General features: G+C 42.3%; 1 protein-coding gene across 6 annotated transcripts in view; it reads right to left on the bottom strand.

The window, feature by feature from the left end:
- TSPAN18 (tetraspanin 18) overlaps nucleotides 1–20,626 on the bottom strand; it is a 127,856-nt gene that overhangs the window by 34,130 nt on the left and 73,100 nt on the right. For 5 of the 6 annotated variants that reach the window (XM_058829670.1, XM_058829688.1, XM_058829654.1 and 2 more), the window contains one exon: nucleotides 64–153. The gene's annotated coding sequence lies outside the window, so the exon portion shown is untranslated. Of the gene's footprint in view, nucleotides 1–63; nucleotides 154–14,985; nucleotides 15,135–20,626 lie in introns of those variants that run through there. The other variant, XM_058829697.1, reaches the window with a different exon arrangement.

Below are 20,626 nucleotides of genomic sequence, written 5' to 3'. Positions count from 1 at the left end.
CCCAACAGAGATACAGAGAAAGTACCTGGCACACAGAAAGAGCAAGCCAGGAACAGCACTCACCTTTACTAATCTTGGGACTTGAAGCACAGTGTCTCTTCCAGTGTTTAATTGTCTCTGTGTCCCATGTATCTCCTTCTATCCAAGCTTGTCCTGTAAGAGAAAAATACGCAATTACTGAAGAAGTCAATAAAATGCAATTATGTTAAATACACAATTTATTAAAACACACCACCCTGATGTACGTGCTCAATCTAATTGCCACCTTAATTCAGTGTACATTAGCACTAATGAAGAGCTTTTAATACCCAGTGAGGGATTCAATTCAGAATCTCTTTAACAATCTTTGGGGTGTTTTAAATGCCCACAGACCACACGTAAATCTATAGTCCCATTACACATGCACTTCATACCACAGGAGGACTAGATTAATACCAGCTGCACCTTCAATATTTTATAGGAGGTTTAGACAAACTTTAATCTGCTGTGACTTTACAGCCCATTTACTGGGAAAATGGAAAAGGCAGGAAGGAAGATGGAATTCATCTTTGGGAAGCCCAGCCATTAGGAGCAGCAGCGTGAAATGTTGGGTGCTGTCCCTCGTTCTTCCAGCCAGCTGTCACACCAAGTTGAGCAAACTATTTCCTCTCCCTCTGTCTCATTGTTGCTGCCTGGGAAGCAACAACAGAGAGGGACAGCAAAGCCACAGCCCTGTCCACCCAAAAGCATGAGATATATGGGTGCAGGCAGAGGGATGCAGGTGCAGACTGCCCCTGTCCTCAAGGTAACAATCACAATTTTCTCAGTAAGTTTTAATTTCTGCCCACACAATGCTAATGACAGCTTTGACTAGGCAAAGGGGAGGTGAGACTACAGACTAATGTGCAAGGCATGCATGTTTGACTTGCTTTCTCAGGGCACCCACTCTTAGGTTGCTTTTTCCACCTATCTGACACAGCCCCAACCCCATATTGCAGGGCCTGTGGGGGCCTTTAACCCCCCAAAGAGCACCCCACGCCATAAGAGTCCAATATCCACATAGGGCTCAGCACTGTAACTCACTCACTCACTCACCCTTCAAAAATGGTTTTGGCACACTCACAGCTTTGATGGAGCCGCTGCTTCCCTGTGAGGCACCAGATAAGTCACCTGGGTCTCTCCCTGCTTTCTCACTGCCAACATTTCAGCATGATTTCTGGGGTGGGTACATTTAACATGTTTCCCACAAACATTTGTTAATGTACCTTTGAAAATTGCCTACCATTAGGACTTATGTGAATAAAAGACTATCGGTTGCTGTTGGCAGGCAGCAAAGAAGGAGTTTCAAGGTGGCTGAAACTGTTACAATATAAAACATACAATGAATATTCATAGACCTTTTGTTTTGCATTAATCCCTCACATTTAATGTCCTTCCTCTGCCACTGTAAACCTACACCTCTAGATGAAGAACAGAGGTGAGTTCCCCTTTGCAATCTGGAGGGTACAAAATCTCTTGCCAATCCACGTGTCTCTGCTGTGAAGTGCTGAAGGCATGAGCCGAGCAGCGGCTGAACTGCCCTGCTTTACAGCGCTGGGTACAAGGGCTGCTGCGGGTCAGTAGAGCTCTTCCACCAGTGCCAAAGTTCAGAGGTGCTGTGTGACTGCCTGGGAGATGGCTGCAGCGGGTTCAGCAGCACTGAAGACATCTAGGACGTGGGACAGTGCCTCACAGCAGAGAGCCCCTGTTTGGCAGTCAGAGCCCAGTGCTCTGGCTTCACATGCTTCATCCTGTGTTTTGCAAGAGTGATTGAGACAATTTCTCTGGTTGTCCTGCCCTGTGACGCCACTGTCTTGGGATAGATGCTGCCAAGAGAAGATGGTTCTAACTTTCAAGCAGATATGACACTGTGCTGTATAAACCTATCATTAAGAAAATAACCAGAATGATAGGATTCCTGCTCCTACTGTGTGTGCATATAATTACATTCCTACAAGCCCTCAGAGGTCTGTGTGGGAGAGGAATTTTATTTTTTTTATCCACCAAAAGTCACAATATTTTAAAGAAATTACAGCACCCAGAGAAGAAAAGTTCAAATGCTTCAGTAGGTACCAGCAGGTACTGTGTCAGAAGGGATGAAAGGCTGCATTTAGTGCCCAACAGCAGCAATGTTCCACCTGACTGTTGCCTTAAAGGGGAGGAAGTCCCTGCCAAACAGATTCTCTTTGGTTAATAGCTATGATTTTGTCATTAGTGCGAACTGCACAAAGTGCAAACCCACCATGCCCAATTGTGACTCCAGCAAGCTGATGTCTTTAATTACAGTCTCTGGGGAAACACCGTGGGAGCTGGAGCAGCAGCTGAGGCTAAGCCTCATCCTTGGGCTGGCCAGCTGTGGCTGGCACATTGTCCACAGCCACCACATCAACTCTGCTCGCTGGGCATTGGCTTCTCTTCACACTGACATTGCTGCCCGTTGAGGAGCCGGCTTTGATGGAGGAGAAGCAGCTAAACATGTGTCTCCTGCTGGTATCATGCTGCAAGAAAGGCAGCTGGAGCTCCAGAGCAAAGAGGGATGGGACAGAGAGGGGCTGAAACAGGCAACAGGCAGCAAGTGAAACAAGAAATTAATGGAGTGTGCAGGATGGAGAAGCGAGGCCTGTCTTTGTGAGAAATCCAGCCTGTTGAATAGAACAGGAAGGGCCACCAGATGAACCCCTTAAAACTGTCATGTTTCACAAGGGCTTCTAGCTACTGCCAGTCCCTCTGCTCACCACATTTGCAGGGTCGAGAGACACTTCAGCACATGCCAGCCCATATGTTCAAACAAAGGAGCAGCTGAAGACGAAAGCCATGTCCTGCTGGATCTCTATGCCAGGTCAGTGCTTTCACAGTGAAGAGCGAGGAGAAACATCTCTGTGGAAGCTGGATCAGAATAATTTCATCCCCTTGCAGTGGCTTCAGAAAAAAGGTGAAACACTTTTTGATTTAGAACTGGACCTTGGCACAAGCTGTCAGCCCCATGTGTTATCCTGTAACTATTGCTCCTACATAAATAACTAACTGTTCTGGAATTTCGTAGCACTTGTGCAGCAGAATCGCTGCGATGACACAACTACATTACTGCACATAAATCCAATTAGATCCCAAAGTGCACTGGGTATCTGTAATCGGCCCCTGTGGAGCAGCCAGGAGGGGACCTGCACAAGGCCATGCAACTGGATACTAAATTACAGTCAATCTACCTCCTCTTTAGTTGCATTAAAATGCTAATATCACTGTAACACGGGCCCATTTACCAGCGATGACTGCCTGGTCTTGCATGAGGCTGTTGCACTGCCTCCCAGCATTTAATTCCTCGGTACAGTTGAGTGAGCAAAGCCCTTAGGGGCATCTTATACCTTCAAACAGTAACCTGATTGGCTTTTGTAACACTAAAAGCATATGAGGCTTGTGATAGTGTTTAAATGCCTCCAAAACTCCCCTAAGTTTCCTACACAAGCAGAGCAACTGGGTCCCATCCCATCCTGATTGCTTTTAAGAACACATTTCTGCCACCAAAAGTCTGTGTGTGTTAGAGCACATCAGTCTGACACAGGAGGAAAAAGAGGGCTGGACTGAACCTCCTAAATTTTCATATAAATACTCTTACCCTCTGTTTTATATTTGCAACTTTGCACAATGTGTGCATAGAATACATGAGATCATATGGAGGTAAAATCTCCCACACGTGCACAGACATTCAGAATGGAAATTCAGAAGTCCCAGAGCAGAACCAATTCTACATGCTGTAACGTTTTGAAAAGTGCTAGATTATGTGTTTGAAGTGCCAGCATGGCTTCAGGCCACGAAGCACTCTGTTTCAGCTGGTGCAAATGTGCACACTGCACTGTTGGAAACATGAACTGCTTGCTCACTTTGGCCCCTTCCCAAGGAAAGTTCCATAGGTAATCACATCTGGCTCTTTCGTACAGCTTCTCACACACAGGCACAAGCTGTCTGTCTCAGAAAAGAAGATCCTGCTTACAGAACCAGAACATCTTATAGCCTGCAATTCTTTTAAGTTCTGGGGTTTTTTTATATAAAAAAAAAGCCCTCAGATAGCTCACAGGTGTATTTTCCCATGTGTTAACTGCAGTACAACGGAGCCATATGGTACCGATTGTCTGCCATTCTAAACAGATGACCCAGAGATCATGTGCACTGATAATATAACAACATTAATTTTGTTTATTAGATGAGAAAACCAGGGCCAAAAGGGGAATGGATGTGCTAAACCTCCTAACCCCCAATATAGCTCTCTGCTCACTAGTCAGTACTGAGACCAGTCCCAAACCCATGAAAAAGCTGATCACTTCTGGCTGACAAGTTGCAGTCTTTGCCAGACACCTTCCGTCCCAGAAAGCTGTTATTTAGCAAACCAAAAGGGAGGCAGCTAACTTCGGCCTCCCATTTCTGACAGTATTTCCCTTCCGGATGGAATAAATGTCACCCTCCTGAGTGGATGGTGGAGTTGCAGCACAAGCCAAGTGACATTATCCAGTGTCATGTCAGACACTGTCACGTGTTGAAACACTCCATACGCTCGCACGGCATTCCAGACGCTGAGGGGATTTAACACGAAGCCTTAAATGCCTGCCACTCTCTCCCTGAGCCTGACACATCTCACCTTTACCACAGCCTTGGTGCTTTTCTCTGTTCTCTTTTCCTATGGCCCTGCTTTGCTTGCAGCAAGCGCCTCAGCAGTTTGTGGCATTCGTGATGGTTTTGAGAGATGCAGGAATGAATCTCAGGAACATTGGGCAGTTGCTGTGGCAACCTTGTCCTCCTCAGACCACCATTTACAATATTTTAAGAATTTTCCTGGTACTTTGCGGGCTTCAGGGAAACAAGGCAGAGGAAAAAAAATATTTTAAAATTATTATTATAATATTATTTTAAAATTTATTATATTATTTTAAAATAAAAATTATTTTAAGGTGAGGATGTTACCAAAGGGGTTACTATAAGCCACAGGGCTTTGTCTTATCAAAAAGGTGATGACGTTGATGTCCTTAGCAAGGAAAAGAAGCCATGACTGCCTGAGCAGAGGCAGAGGCAAGGGGCCATGGGCAAGGAAATTTGAAATCTCTGCTTGTGTCATCTGTTCCAATGCAGAATGTTGCTGCAGATCGATAGGTTAACTTCTTTTTATTGTGCTTATTCTCAGTGTTTTCTCATAAGGCAGAGGTGTGGAAAAACTAACCCACTATTTAGGATCATTTAATTGGGGGACTAATAACTAGAATTCCTTTATAAAAAGAAATCCCAAACAGAACTTTGAATGCATTGACTATTGTACCAAAAAAAGAAAAAAAAAAAGCAAATAACAACAACAAAAAGACACAAACTCCCCCACCAGATCAAAACCAGACAGAACCCCTCCAAAACCCCAGAAAACTATCAAATTCTCTGTTCAAGGTAACAGCCTACACAGATATAAACACAAAACAGTTTAGTCAGGTTTAGTCAGTCTAGAAAAGCAAAGGTTAGGAAAAAGAGCCTGTAAGAAAAGCAGATCTTAAATGAGGGATCTCAGTAATACTAAATAACCCAGAAAATAATATTTCTAGAAATCTGAGAAATGACATTATTTATCTGTTTCTGGTTCTGTGTTAAATGTTTTTAAGAGAAGAATAACAATGTATCCCAAAGCATTAGGGATTCAAAACTCAATAGGATATGATAGGAAATACACACATTTCACAAGCTATAGGTGTGATATGTGCAGGAAAGCTTGAATGCAGCAAAAGGTGTGACAAATGGCCTAGGGAAGAGAGGCAGACCTCTCTTCCAAGTTACCCTGCTTATAGTCAAACTGATGCACATCTCATAAATATTTCATGTGCAAATCTAAACTGAGTTTCACTGTAATCAGCACCTTTAACTTACTCGAACACATAAAATTGCAGCTAATGTTGTCTGAAAGGTAAATGTGGCTGATCTAAACCACACCTGTCCCAATTAAGGTATGAACACGCAACCATTCAGCATCTTTTGCTACATGTATTTTTGATTTCAGATTAAGAGAGAGATCCATGGCCACAGTGCACAAGAGGGCTTCAGATGTTCTGCAGGAAAATAAATGAAAGTTAATGACTTCCCATAATCTTGGCACCCATGTTTCTAAATGTTCTCTCTTCCTCTGTAAGACATTTAATCTAAGTGTTATGGCGACCGTCGGGTTCCAGGCAGACAAAAGACCCCAAGCACAATTCATACATAGATGACAGGAGTAGAGGGACTAAGTGAGATATGAGCCAAGACTCCAAGGCTGGCTCCCAGCTGCTTTTGCTTTCCCAGTGGATAACAGCTACTGCATCAATACACACAATGTCATGCTAGTGAGTTTGCTGTTCTCCTAACACCTCATTTTTCTCTCCATCTGAACTTGTTTTGAAAGCATGCAGTTCACTGTCCCCTTCTCCTTTCTCTTTTGTCCTTACTCACGGCAAGAGAAACATGAAAGACAGCGTGGCTGGTTATTGTTAATGCATTTGAAAGTGCAGACCTTTAAAAAGGGGTTCTTCTGGAACATGCCACGGTTTCCCTTGTTATTTGCACAGGCAGCTAATGATCATCCTAATAGCTTCTCTCTCTGAAGTCGTAATAAGCTTACAAATGAACCCATTCAGCACATATTAAAAAGCAAGGGATGCTCCTTTGATTACAGCCTTTATGGAAATCTCCGAATATTTGTTTTGTTGCTGCACAGCCGCAATTAGGACATGCTGCTGGGAGCCGGCTCAGCTGCCAGAGCAGCGGGGTTTGGAGACACCTCCAGTGCCATAGCAACACAGCCACCTCTCCCAGCATCACACACAGGGAGCCTGGCAGCCCTTCAGCCCAGGCAAGCAGCCTCAGCTCTTGCAGAAATTAAGAACTAAAAGGTGCCTGATTAAATTTCCTCCGCTGCCGCCCCAGCTGCGTTCCCGCAGCAGCACGGACAGCCCCGTGTGCGGCTCTCATGGAGGAGCCGTCCTTGCTGCACCCAGCAGGGCCCTGCCACGAGCACGGCGTGGCTCACACAGCCCCCGAGACACGGCTGCACACCCCGCCCTGGGGCCTGGAGGCTTCACACGCCAGGGAAACTGGGAAACAAGGGGACCCAATGTTGGGGAGACCTGAGAAGGCAGGAGCTTTACATTGCTGAGGTGCCACTGGGGGAGAACTCGCTTTCACGCCACCTATAACGCTCTGCATAACCTCAGCCTTCCACATGTGGGAGGGGAACCAAATAACCTTACGGAAATCTCCTTAGCACTTCACTGCTCGGGGGTTGATCTAAATCCCACTTATATTGCTGACAGACTTAAACTTCTCCAAGGGAGGGGAGGGGAGGGGGAATTAAAGGATGTGAAAACCTGCAAAATTTGGGTTCTAGTTTTCATTAAGATTTGATCAAGCATTTCACAACAGCTAAAAGTTAAAAGACCGTACCTTTTTTCCCCTAAAGGAAACACTATGAACAATATACCCTCTTTCCCAAAATATCCCTATTCCCTGAGTACACTGCAGAAGTAGAAGTCTTAAGTGGAGAGACTTGGGGAGTAATTTATTTTTGCAAACAAAATCAGCAGCTTACGTGCGGATGACATGGATCCAGAGGCTTTCAGACAGCCTCAGTGGGGTGACTTTCACCCACAAGAAGTATAACATCTCCTCTCACAAAGCTGGGACTCTAAACAAACCGCTTCTACTTTGCCTGAAAGCCAAGACCTTTGTATGGAACAGATATTTTCTAAATCTCCAGGAGACTGGCTGAGGTTAAAGCAGGTCAAACCATGTAATACAGATATCTTTGTGTTGATACTACCCACGGTGCCTATTAGGAAGGCCACAATGTAAGAAACCTTTTCTCGTCAAGGATATTTAATACAGTGCCAGAGAGTCTCCCCAGGCAGTCTTTGTTTTAAGGTTTGTGAGCTTTTGGGGGGAAAGGATTGTGTCTCTGATTGTGAAGTAGGTTTTCAGCTCTATTGTAATCTAAATAACACATTAGAGCAGCACTGGAAACTTCACTGCCAGCATAGCTTGCAAGAGGCCTGGGTATAGCCTGGGGCAAAACCTGGAGCACCATCAATCATATATGCACATAAAAACTGGCATGCACTCACAGGGCATCCTAAGGACTCTCTCAAAACTAAAGCAGCAAATTTAACTATGGAAATACTCTGGTCGCTTTACTCAGCCTTCACTTCTATTTTACTCACTGGAAGTCAGGAGTTACAAACTGAAGACATGAAACCTTTTCTAATTCAAATCAGAAGGGCTGGAATAATTACAAATGCATCAGCAAATGATGAAGGCACAAGCTGATGCCATGGCCTTAAATCAGTACAGAAACCAATTTGTAGATGGACTGATGAGCACTTTCCTCTTCCCACCCAACAGAAGCACAAACACAGTCTGACCTAACCTGGCAATTCTGATTTTGAAAGTCTAGGCAACCTTCTTAGGGAGGACAACAAAACCAGACCCCTTGTGAGGAACAGAACTGCGCAGGCTAACAGTTCTGATGGGGCTGAATTCTGAATGCAAAATCACACCAGTTTTCAGTGGTTGGAGGTCATTATATCCACATGCTATGTCTCTTTTCTATGTCTCTTTTCTTGGTCAGCATGCAATTTGAAAGAAATGTTGCATTTCAGCTAAAACTCCCATATTTTAAAAGTAACAAAATTAGGTTTGCAGAGCAAAGAGCCAAGGCAGTCCAGATTAAGGCTGAGAAAATAGAGCAAACAACAGGATGTTCAAGCTATCCTGAGCATGGAGAGACAACACTTTGGGGACAATCTCCCAGTTAGGCTGCAGAGCTGCTCTGCATAAAGGACAAGAAAAGTTGTCTCAAGGAACACAACATTTAACAGCTTCTTCTCCCATCCCTGCTGTCAGCACGGGGAGAATAATCTTTCTGAAAACATTGTGGAGTCTTGCCATGAAAATACATTTGACAATAAATTTTATGACAAATTTCATTACAAGATTTGTGGTTACCATTCCTTATGTCTGATGCACAAACCACCTTGCATCAGAACATTAATACCATTTGAGCTTTAGATTGCTTTCCACATTAGTCTAAAAGCCCTTTATGAAGCTGTGACCTTTATAAAGCTGATGTGGCTTTGCTCCAGGATACCCAGGAAGTGTTCTGGGTAGCTTTTGTGGTCTCCTGCCTAGTGCTCAAACCACTTTTATAGTTCCAGTTCTGCTAATATCTCTCACAGAAACTCACAGACATTAGCAAGTCATTTCAAGCTGGTGTTCATCATCCTCCCCCACCCTCTGTATTTAATATAATTAACAGCAACACTTATGTGCCACCCATGGAGTTCCAGAGATTTAGTTTGGTATCCTATGAGTGCCAGGCTGCTTGTGCTGAAAACAGGGAAAAACTTACCCAGAAGACAGTATTCAAAATATTGTCATTTTTAGATGAAAACAAGTATTTTGAGTGACTGCCAGTATTTTTTAAAACTGTTCAAGTACAAAAACCCCAGGTGGGGTCCTTCATATGGGCCAAAAAATGTCAGATGGTTTGTACTCCACATTCCTCTCAACAATGTGCTCAAAACCATAGAAATATCCATTTAGAGCTGATGTCTCCAAAAATGCACTCCTGCAGTCGTCAAACAAACAACCCCTTTAAGTTTCCTCTACAGGTTCACACCAGGAAATTTCTCACTAGGAGAATCCCAAGTCAGTGATCTTCTGATGAAGACACAGCAAGCTTTGTAATCTTAAAAGTGGGCACTGTCCACAACACAGCTGAGGTCCCACACCAACCAGGGCCCCAGACAGGGAGAGGCTGGATCACAGGGACTGTGCTTGGGAGGGGAAGAGCATCCTGGCTGCAAAAGGGCCACTGCCAACTCAGTGCACTCTGAAACTCCATGCTCAGCACCACAGCCCACAACACCGCCCTCCCTGCTGTTCCCCACTGACAACAGTGTGAACCAGCTCTTGTAGGGGCCCAGCAGAGACATGAGAGTCTTCAGGGCATTTGGGATCAAGGATCAGCATCCTGGAGGCCCCAGCTGCTAACAAGGCAAGGGACTGGATGTAGGGATATTTTTGGAAAATGTAGTTCCTTCAGAAGTACTTCAGGAACTAAAGTTTTCCAATCAGCACAGTGTCAAACAGGAATTTGAAGCAGGCACTTCCAATAATCTCATACTTGTAGCAGAAAAGCTGCAATGCAGAACTTTCCCCAGTAAGGGATCTCCAACATGCATGGCTTGGAAAAACAGGTTTGTTCTTACATCTTTTGGATGAAGCACATTAATCTGGACACAGGATGCATTCATGTAAATTTACCTTCCAGTATTTCTGTTGCTGTTTATTTGCACCAGCCTGCTCCAGCTCAGAGCCCATCATTAACCTCCATCCTTTCATGCTGTGCACCCAGGTGCTCTAGAGGTGAGTGCAGCATGGCTCTGATGAGATGGAAGATGAAGTACCAGAGATGCACAGAGAAATATGAGAGGCAGGAGATGTGCATAGGGATCTACCATTTCGATAGGCTGCGCTCCCTCTCTGAGCCTGCACACTCCCCGTGGGCGAGGGGAAAGCAGGTGATGATGCTGGCCCACTGTGGAAAACCCTGCAGAATAGCTTTGACTTGGTTTGTCCTTCACCAGTTTTGTTGTTTAAATGCTGCTGTTCACTGGAGCTGGGCACACCTCATCAGCAGAGCCAAGTTCTCCCCTTTCAGCCCCTTGAATGCCAGAAGACTGAGCACACAGAGATGTGCACCCTCTCCCCAAAGTTGAAACAAACTGCTGCTGAAACAAACATGGGCTCACCTTGCCCTGACTGAACCTCCTCTGCCCTCTCCTCTCCTCCAAGTAGGGCTTGTCTGTATTTCTCTTCACCATCCTGCTTCAAATTTTGAGAGGCTCTATTTTACTTTTTATTTCCTAAGTTTCCCTCTTGTCTGCAATGCACAGTGTTGACACTGTTAGCTGCGCCATATATCTCATACCATATTAATCTTTTTTGTCATCTGATTTTTGCATAGGAGCTGTCATTTAGAAAATCTGATTTTGCTCAGAAGCATCCAAACAAATCTGTGAGTCAAAAAGAAGGAGAGAACAAAAGCGAGTGCCAAGTAAGCTCGCATTTAAGCACTTTACATACCCTGTATGAAATACCAGCTCCTAAAATTCATTTTTTAGTGACATGACATCCCATATAATATGCTATCTTTCCATTATCCCAGGGTCACACTGCTCAGGTATCTCAGCTAATACTTATCTGCTGCTTTCCCTGCTATCCTGGGAAGATTACAAATGAATTAAGTGACTCCAAAGCATTTTGGAGTAAAATAAATTCCCAGGATATCCTTCTGATAAAAAATTGTAGTCAGAGGTGACCAGATAACTACAGCCTATCAGTACCAGCCCAGGGAATTAATTTCTGAAAATCAATGAAATACTGCTAAATCTATACCAAACATCCAGAATAATGATTTTCTCACTACTTAAACTTTGCTATTGGTTCAGTGAATCTGAAATTAGTCCTTTCAACTGGACCATTATTTGGTCCAGAGATTTAAAAAAAAATCATTCTAGGATGGGATATTCCTGTAATGTCAGATCTCATTCAGCCATTTAATAAAAAAAAAAATAAATTACACTAGTGGGTATGGTATAAATTATTAACCTACAAAATAAACTGATTTTAATTAAAGGCACAGATGTGCAAGGTTTTGGCTGAAGACTTTCAATATCTGCTTCAAGAAGTATGATACATTTATATGAGTCATAGGCAAGATAGGGAGGAATGTACTTTACACATTCATTTCTTAAGGACTGAAAATACAAGATTTAGTTCATGAAGGCAGCTTTAAGTTACCACCTGTGGTTATTACCCCAGCTTTGCTTGGAGACCTGCATTTTACAGCCTAGCTGCAGTGACTCATATAAACCAGGGAATTTGCCTGGGGCAAAGGGTGCTTAACCTCTATGGGTTTGACAATATCTCCAGACAGACTGTTTCATTTTCCCAACCACACAAGCAGACCATGGCCTCATCAGGGAAGCAGCTTCTGCTCCAAGCAAGGACACATTTTTCTAGCTGAAATAAAATGATTTGTCATGACTCTCTTCCCTTTACAGCATCAGTGTCTTTCCTGCTGTACCTGAAGGCTTAGTGAGCAATTGAATAGAAACTTGATAATGTGGGTGCTTTTTTCCTTTTTAAAGATGATGTATCGATCTTTTTTGTTAAAATATATAAATGGAGAGACACCAGAAAAAATTTCTTCTTTCCCAAAAACTGGAGTAAGCCATATTGCAGTAGGAGATATTGCTACTTTAACTGTGCAGCTAAGAGTTCAATTAGCAGCCCTGCATAACAAAAGACAAGGTTTCTTAGCATGTCTACTTCATACTATGTACAAGAGCTCCTAAATCAATAAGCATACTCCAAACTCTGAAGAAAACTATCATTAGCCTTTTACCAAAGCCTTTTTGTTCCACTGTTTTAAATACAGGCATTTTAGGCTTTACATGGCTACTAAAAAAAGGTGCACGTAGGTCTGAACTGTGAACACATTACTTTCCATATTAAAGAAAGTAGTATTCATTACAAAGCTGAGCAGATTCTGTGACCACCACAAAATGAAAAAGGCTCTTGTAATAACACAATTGGAAAAATAGATAGAAATACTAAGAAAATAACCCAAACAACAGCCTAAAATCAAAGTCTACCAACCTTTCCCCACTTCACCATCCAGGTAAAGATGAGTGGAGAACGACTTCCAGTCAGCCCCAGTGTCAAGTGCCTTGTGCCACCCCCAGGTGTGAGTGTAGGATCCTCGGCAGGCACCCACAGTGGGCACTTTCTGCAAAAGGGCAAATGTGACACCTGGGACAAACACTGATGTGCTCATGCTTGGAACTGCTTCAGGGAAAATGAGAAATCCACCAAGCTGGAAAGCTGGGGTAACTCTTTTATGGCTTTTCTCTTAAGAACACACTGCACCCATTAACACCTGTGACATGTTTCCTTAGAACATGAAGCTCTACTGAAACCCAAGTGGCGTTGTAGAGAATGAGCAAAGAAACTCCCAAAGCATGTGCAAGATGCCTTATACTGGCATCTATCCAATTTTTCAGGGCACCATCCTGCAGGAAGGCAGCCACAGGCATTTTTACTTCTTAACAGAGAAATGTTAACTGTAGTTCACAAGGAGAAAAATATGTACATACTTTCATGTTTATTTTTAGTATTATGCAATACACCAGGGAAGTATGGGATTTTTTTTGTCAAGGACAGACCACAACTTATCCTTTCTCTTCTCAAAGCTCTAATGTTATTTTCCAAATCAGTTGACAGCACATTCAGTCACTCTAGTGATAGAACTTCCTAGATGGCTCCAGCCAACAAGCACCAGGGAGCTACAGGTTGTAGCTAATAAGATTGCAACTATGTAGTATTCAAAAGGGCACTGCACTGGCAGCCCCAAATTATGTAATAGATTGTCTGGGGGAAAAAAAGTCCATTTGCCCAGTACTCTACCTGAGACCTCCACATTTGTCCATGGCAAAGCAAATGGACCACAGAGGAGCACAACCTACCCTAGCGAGTGTGACACCACCCAAGGCAGGCTCGGGGCTCTCAGGGAGGGTTACAGGTCTCAGAGTCAGTCCTGAAAAGACAGTTTCCATGAGGACACTGACCTGCTGGGCAGAGGTTAGCGGCAGGGAAGTGACATCATTCACAACAGCAGGCTAATAAGACAACCTCTACATTTTGCAGCCTCAATTCTTCAGCAACACTGGTTTTCAAAGTAGCAAAGGTGCCAGGTGCAAAGGAAAGGTCTCTTTTTTTTTTTGTGTTTACAGCTCCAAACAACAGCACAATGATAGGAGCTTTACAGACCTTGGATATTACATGACCTACTCAAGCACTCAGACCCTGAGCTCTGTCACAAGGTCTCTGTTCAGAACAAAGCCAAGTCCTTTCAGCTCCACTTAAGTGACTTTACTAGTGTTCATTAAAAGGACAGTAAAAGGGACAGCAAACAGTTTGCTAATAAAGACTGATTCTGAAGTGCACTATGAATAAAGGAGAGGTAGCATAATTACATTAGTAAAGGTAACTGAGGTCACTGCCACATTGTTGCTCACTCTTTAATTTAAGCAAAAATAGTGTAAGGTGGCTATAATTGGAGTGAGGGGAAAAAAAAGACAGGAGAAACTGTTCTGCTTTAGGATCAATCTGACTGCATGATTATAGGATGTTGGTTATGTCTAAGAGGGAACTACTGAATATTTAACCTTAGAAATGGAAGCTTGGTTGTCTCTTGTCCTGTTAACATCCACACATATCTTCCATTAGCTCTAATTAGGGCTAACAGGGTGTTCAGTAAGTATCTCAATAATTAATGCTAATAGTTGTTGCAGACAAATGTTGATAGAAGATGAAATGCTAAGGTTCTTCTCCAGGGTTAAATACTCAGCAGCCTGTCTCTCATTTCCATTTCCTCCTGTAACAGCTCTTTAATCAATCGCTCGGAGCCCAGACAGCCTTACACACCCAGTCTTGCAACAGGAGACACGTGCAGCCATAAGTAACAGCACATGCTTTATTTATACAAAATATAAACACAGACACACAATACCTGACACGTATTAGGCTGGTTCATGTCCATATACTCACTGCTGTACAGTGAGTGTTGTATTCCAACAGTACAGATTGACACATCCCTTCTTCCTTCAAGGCTGCACAGGGAAGCAATATTATTTCTATCATATATTAAGATAAGTAATTTTTAATTGTCAAACCAAAGAGCAAACAGATCATAGAAGCACCTCAATTACCCTTATTAATGCCATTATGCCACCTTTAGTTGATAGACTATACTACACTCCCAAATCAGATGTTATTAACAAACCATTAGGTTTGTGAATGAGAACAGAACAATTATCAGCCATAATCAGAACAGCTATAATAACTCACCTGCTATTGTGCTTCTGAGTCAAGCCCTGAGCAGTAGTTCATGGAAAAAGTGTTAGACTGTCTCCAGCCAGGGGTCATTTGCTAGCACAAGGTCTCACTCTCTGCTCCCCTATCCCATCATAAGAGGAGAATATTCATCAAACACATGCAATTCTGTGGCTGAGTAGATTTATAAACTGCCTTTAGATGGGAATGTTTTTATAAAGCCTCAGGGAACCAGAGGAGCACTCTGCTGTTTCCCTCAGGAGCTGCAGATACTATTTGTAGAAACCTTAGGACATTGAAGCCTTTGCCAGGGATGTTTCAAAGCAGCAAAAAACCATCAGAAGAGGAGTGGTGGGACAGCCTGTGCAGGCAGCCAGGAAGGGAGGAAGGACCAGGACAATGTCCCACTGGAGCTGGCTGTTGGAGCTAGACAAGGAGCTGTGCTTGTGGAAAATGTGACTCAGGCATCTGAGTGCTGGCAGTCACTGGTCCTCGTGAGCTCCAGGAACAAAACACATGCAGACACGAGTCACACAGAAAGGAATAGGTGCTCTCTGTAGGGTGAGGAAAAAAAATCAATTTGTATATTTATCAGCTCACCTATACTGACCCCATGTTACATTAAAGAGGAGACAGCTCCCACGACTCGGCTTAAATCAGAACTGGAGATGTTTTGGCTTTGCTGTGTGAAAACAAACTTTTTTTTGCCTGCTTTGTTTTCTGCCCTAGGGAATTAGTGACTCAAGCAGGATGCTGAGGACTCAGGGGGATTTATTTTTCATCATGTTTAAGGAAGGTTTTCTTCTACTAGGCATGCAGGCTGATTAATGCAGCTCCAGTCAGTACTAGACTTTAAATAAACAATTTTCCCCCTCAATTTTTCTTCATAAGTTTGTGGAGGGAGCATGGGGAAGTTACTGTTCAGGAAAGCAAGGGATATGAAGCACAGAAGGCACTATCTGAGGCATGCTGGCTCTCTGCAATGGGGTCAGAGCCAGCTTCCCTTCTGATGCACCCCCGCTTTGCCATTCCTTTCTCAGCCCTTCTAACAAGGGGGAGGATTTTACACAGGGCAGCTCCCACTCTGGGCACCCTCCCATTGCTCTTTTTGTGGCACTCAGTCCCTGTACCACATCCTTCCTCTTCTGGTTCCACATTTCACCCAGTCTCCCCTGACAATACATCCATAACTTGCATTGAAGCACTCACTTCACTGCTTGATCCTCAGACTAAGAGACTATGTGAAAAAAGAAAGTTTCTGTAGGGTAAAAACCTTCCCATTTTTTTGGCCAGGTCTGATTTATCAGAGGTACTTTGCTGTATCCACACAATTTTCTTGGAAAAGGAACATAGAATATTCTCTTTCAGAGCTATAGGACCAGCAAATATTTTAGCTATAGACAATCTGACCAAACACAGAACATTTCTTCCCAAATAATGAGTTGCTTTCAATAAATTTTGAATATTCATTATATGCTCTTTCTCATAATCACCCAAAACAGAAGAAATATATTTAACAGTAGCTGAACCACGAATGGCCAGAGCTCTGTATTACCTGTTACAAGACTGGTCCCTTTTCCAGCCTGCTCACACTCTTGGCATGTAGAAATGCACAGTGAAAAAGAAAATGTAGTCAGTAAAAGTAACACTTGTAAAATTGTATTTTAAAATCAGGGCGTTGTAAAGCAGCAGCTACAAAATGAGCTGAAATCCTAAGCAATCACTTATCTAGACACTTTTATAAGAGTTGCAATGAATGTTGAGTAAGCGTTCAAGGAAATCTGAGTTGATTGAAACATCTGAATACTCTGTATTTTAACTGGATGGTTGGGGCTGCTTCAGCATCTTGCCAGCAGGATGAGAAGGATATTAAACTCAGGAGCAGGAGGGGATCAGCCAAGAACAGTGATAGGATAGTTCATCTCCTCTTCATTATTACTTTACTTAGTGAGAATATTCTCTGATTGTGTTGGCATCCAGTTAATTTTATCCAGGTCTCCACAAAGCACAGACCCATGTTGGCAATACAGGTAGCACAAAGAGATCAATCATGTCTGAAGGAATTTGCTCTCACTGGATTTTTTTCTTTTTTCTCAGCATAAACAGAAACAACAGAAAAAGGTTTGAACTGAATATTTTCTGTAAGACAGCTTAGCCAGAAGCTGAAAACATGAGCTCTGAGATATATTTTCTAACTTGAATTTTTTCTCTTTTTGCATTCTGATGCCGACTCACTTTCATCTATCATTCTGCATGATGGAATATCATGGACTTCCTAAGAGCATGTTGCATCTTCCAGATGAAGCCTGAGCTGAGAATTTCTTTCAGTTTGGGAAGAGACATTACTGCTTGAATTTGTTTTAAAAGTGAAACCCAGGTAATTTTGTGATATTTTTGTGAGTCTAGGATGGAACTTTTAATCTAAACAATATAGACTGTTTGAACTAGCCAGAGGTGTGTTCAGTGGGTCATTAACGTGGGACACAGAAGATTCAGGGTGACATTCCTGGTCTTCCCAGTTCTCACCAAGGAACACAAGCAACCTACTAGCCAGGGTATTGACCTAAAATTAGATTAAACAGAACACACCTTTTCTACACAACCCTAACTTAAAGATGTTGCAGTGTACTACACAGATTGAAGTTCCTTGTCTTTCGAGTCTGGCATTGTCCTTGCTCTAAAGGCCACTTGGAATTCCACTGTGTATGAGTTAGGAAGCACTTGGGAAATTTAGGACGAGCATTAGTAATAGTATATAAAAGAACTAACTAGTTAGAACTTAACATCTTCTCCAGACCAGTCTGAACAGACATTGAGAGTTATTCTCCAACTCCAATGCACTGAAAAATCCATGCTATAAGAGGAAGAAACAAAACCAGAAAAATTCGAAAATTTCTCCAGGGGTATGGAGCCCAACTATCCCCTCAGAACTTCGTGTAATTTTTTTTGCCCTACCAGATCTACCTGTCTCTGCAAAGCTCCGTGGCTGTCCCAGTGCAATGGGCTGAGTGCTGGGGCTCTCCTCCCACTGCCCAGCCTCAGCTCCCTTGGCAGGGTAAGGGCACATGGCAGCCAACAGCCCAGGCTGGCTTAAGAACCAAAGCAACCACCAAAATCATCTACACCCAGCAGCCACAAAAATATATTTATTTTCTTCCTCTGTCTAAAATAAAATAAACCCAAATTACAATCATCCTAACCATAACACTTCAGTTTGCAAACACTCTCAAAGCTGCAGAGGGCAATAAATCAGACATGTCACTTTCAGCAATTCATCTCTGGAGTTGGTTGCTCCATGGCTGTAATACATAAAGAGGCTTTTTCCTGGCCATCCTCAGAGCCAAGATTCTTTTTGCTGGCTCTTCTTTAAACAAACACTCCTGTAAATTGCAGCTGAATCTAAATTTATCATTCAATCCTAATTATTTTCCTCTAATCAGTGGTTTGAGGGTGACTTTGGTTCTGATAAGCTGATACATTGTCATACTCATTAAAAAAAATTAATTCAGTTAAGCCAACTCCAAATGTATGCACATGATATCTCTGCTGCAAACTCATCACCATCACGTAAGTCATGATGAAGGCAAGTAAGACCTTTTGTTTTCAGGAAAATTGTCCCAAGAGAACAATAAAAATCAATAAGGGACAAAGGAAACTTCTGCAATGTCATGAAAGACCAGCAAAATGCACTGACATTCTGTCGAAACACAGCTGTAACATCCCATCCATTCCACATCACTCAGAAGGATACAAGGGAATTTTCAATAAAGCAACAGAACATGAAGATTTATGCATCTTTGATGTCCCACAGCTGGAGGGAAAGACAGCAGTTTACTAATCCTGTACCATTTCTCTTTCATTAGTTTAAGTTTCCAGTTCTGGATAGTGCTAAATTTAGAAGGAAGGGTTAATTGTTTAACCTTAGAAAAATACTTACACTTCTTTTGGCACTGCCTTAAAAAAAATTCATATTTTCAGTTGCCCAAAGGATTTAAAGTTCAATGCAATGGTAAACCCTTTAGTGGAGACTATACCTGTGGATTCACTAAACAAAAGTCTGGGACTAGACCAGGGTTTTATAGATTTTGGACCTACCTGCTTGTGCTGTGGGAAGAAACCTCCCAACATTTACTTAAAACAAAACTTGAAATCAGGTTTGGGTTTTTTTTTATTTCTGTTTTGTTTTGTTTATTTTTAATCCAGTGTTTCAATACATGTTCAATTTAATTTCTATTCCAGCTGCTACTGTCACTTGGCTGGAAGAAGAGGTTGTGTGGCATAGCTAAGTCTGATTTAGAACTTTCAAACAATTTTTCAATCAGAATTTTTTGCAGTTCTGTAACTATTTGTCCTCCTATATTGTTGTGAGCTATGGGTATTTTAATCCCCAGTAGAGGTAGTTGAGTAGTGATAATTCCTTACACTCTCAACAAAACTGGTGTTCAGCCCAGCCTCATCATTCACGCATCTCTGTGTACAGAGGTAAGAATTTCAATCTCCATTCTGGTCACTGTCTTTTCAAGTTCATTGATACTAATATAATTCCCAAAAATGTTACTCCACACTCCATTTCAGCAGGAATCATTCCTGCTGAACATTCACTCCTCCCATTTCAATTTTCCAGAAATTACACAGGCCTTTCACATATTTTCTTTACTACTAAAAAAAGAAATAAAGGAAGAGAAAAGGGTGTGGTCTCCATTTTAAACACGAAAATTTATGTGGTGTAAAGTGCTTAATCCAACAGGTTGTTGGGATATTATTACTAAAACTTGATTAGAAGATGGAATTTTATTGATACCCCTAGTTAGCACATATTTGGTTTCTCTAAGTAAATAGTCTGGTAAAACACCTAACAAATTTATTTATGAAGACAGGAAGAAGAGGGCAATAAACAATTTATATGACAAAACCTCTGTACCAAAGTATAGCAATTTAATGTCTAACTTCACCTTCAGTAGAGAGAAAAGGGTTTCTCATTTCTACTTACAATAGATACTAGGCTTCTGTGAATAGTTATTTACTGACAATCAGTGGCTTTGTGTGCATATTTTCATACATATGTATGTATATATATATATTGATACACACACACACACACAGAGCCAAGACAAAGCAGATTCACCTTCAGCCCAGCCTTTCAACAGTGGCTGTCTCAGGAGTCTCAGTGAGCTCCATCTCTCATCCTCTGACACTTTCCATACACGTGTAAATAGAAACACAAAGCGTGGACTGCAACATCAGAACAATAAGTTGTGTCGTCAGTCATTTGCACTTGTTTTGCAGAGATGCAAATACCTTCATAAATAAGATTTTCTAAAGACCTAGGAAAAACTGCACTATATTTCCTGACCTTCTACTGTTTGTCCTGAAACCCCTCAGGTTTTCAGACTTCTAAGTTTTGTTTCTAATATTAGTTCAAAGATTGGTGCTGTCCTCCTTCAGCAATGAAGACGAGCCAATCTTCAATGTGACTTAGCTCAGGGGTTCATCTCCCTGCCCCACACACTTCATTATACTAATTTGTTTTCACATATTAAAGTTGAATGTACATATTCTTAGATCAGGTAGTATTTCTGTCATGAAAATTGACTGTGCTTTGAGCAGGAGGATCCTGATCCATTCTTTGAGATCTTTCATGCTCTCTCAGTCTAAA

This window comes from Poecile atricapillus, chromosome 1, assembly GCF_030490865.1.
Source record: "Poecile atricapillus isolate bPoeAtr1 chromosome 1, bPoeAtr1.hap1, whole genome shotgun sequence".
Lineage (NCBI taxonomy): Eukaryota > Metazoa > Chordata > Aves > Passeriformes > Paridae > Poecile > Poecile atricapillus.
The sequence above is the reverse complement of the archived record's forward strand: the minus strand, read 5'-3'. Positions and strand labels throughout refer to the sequence as shown.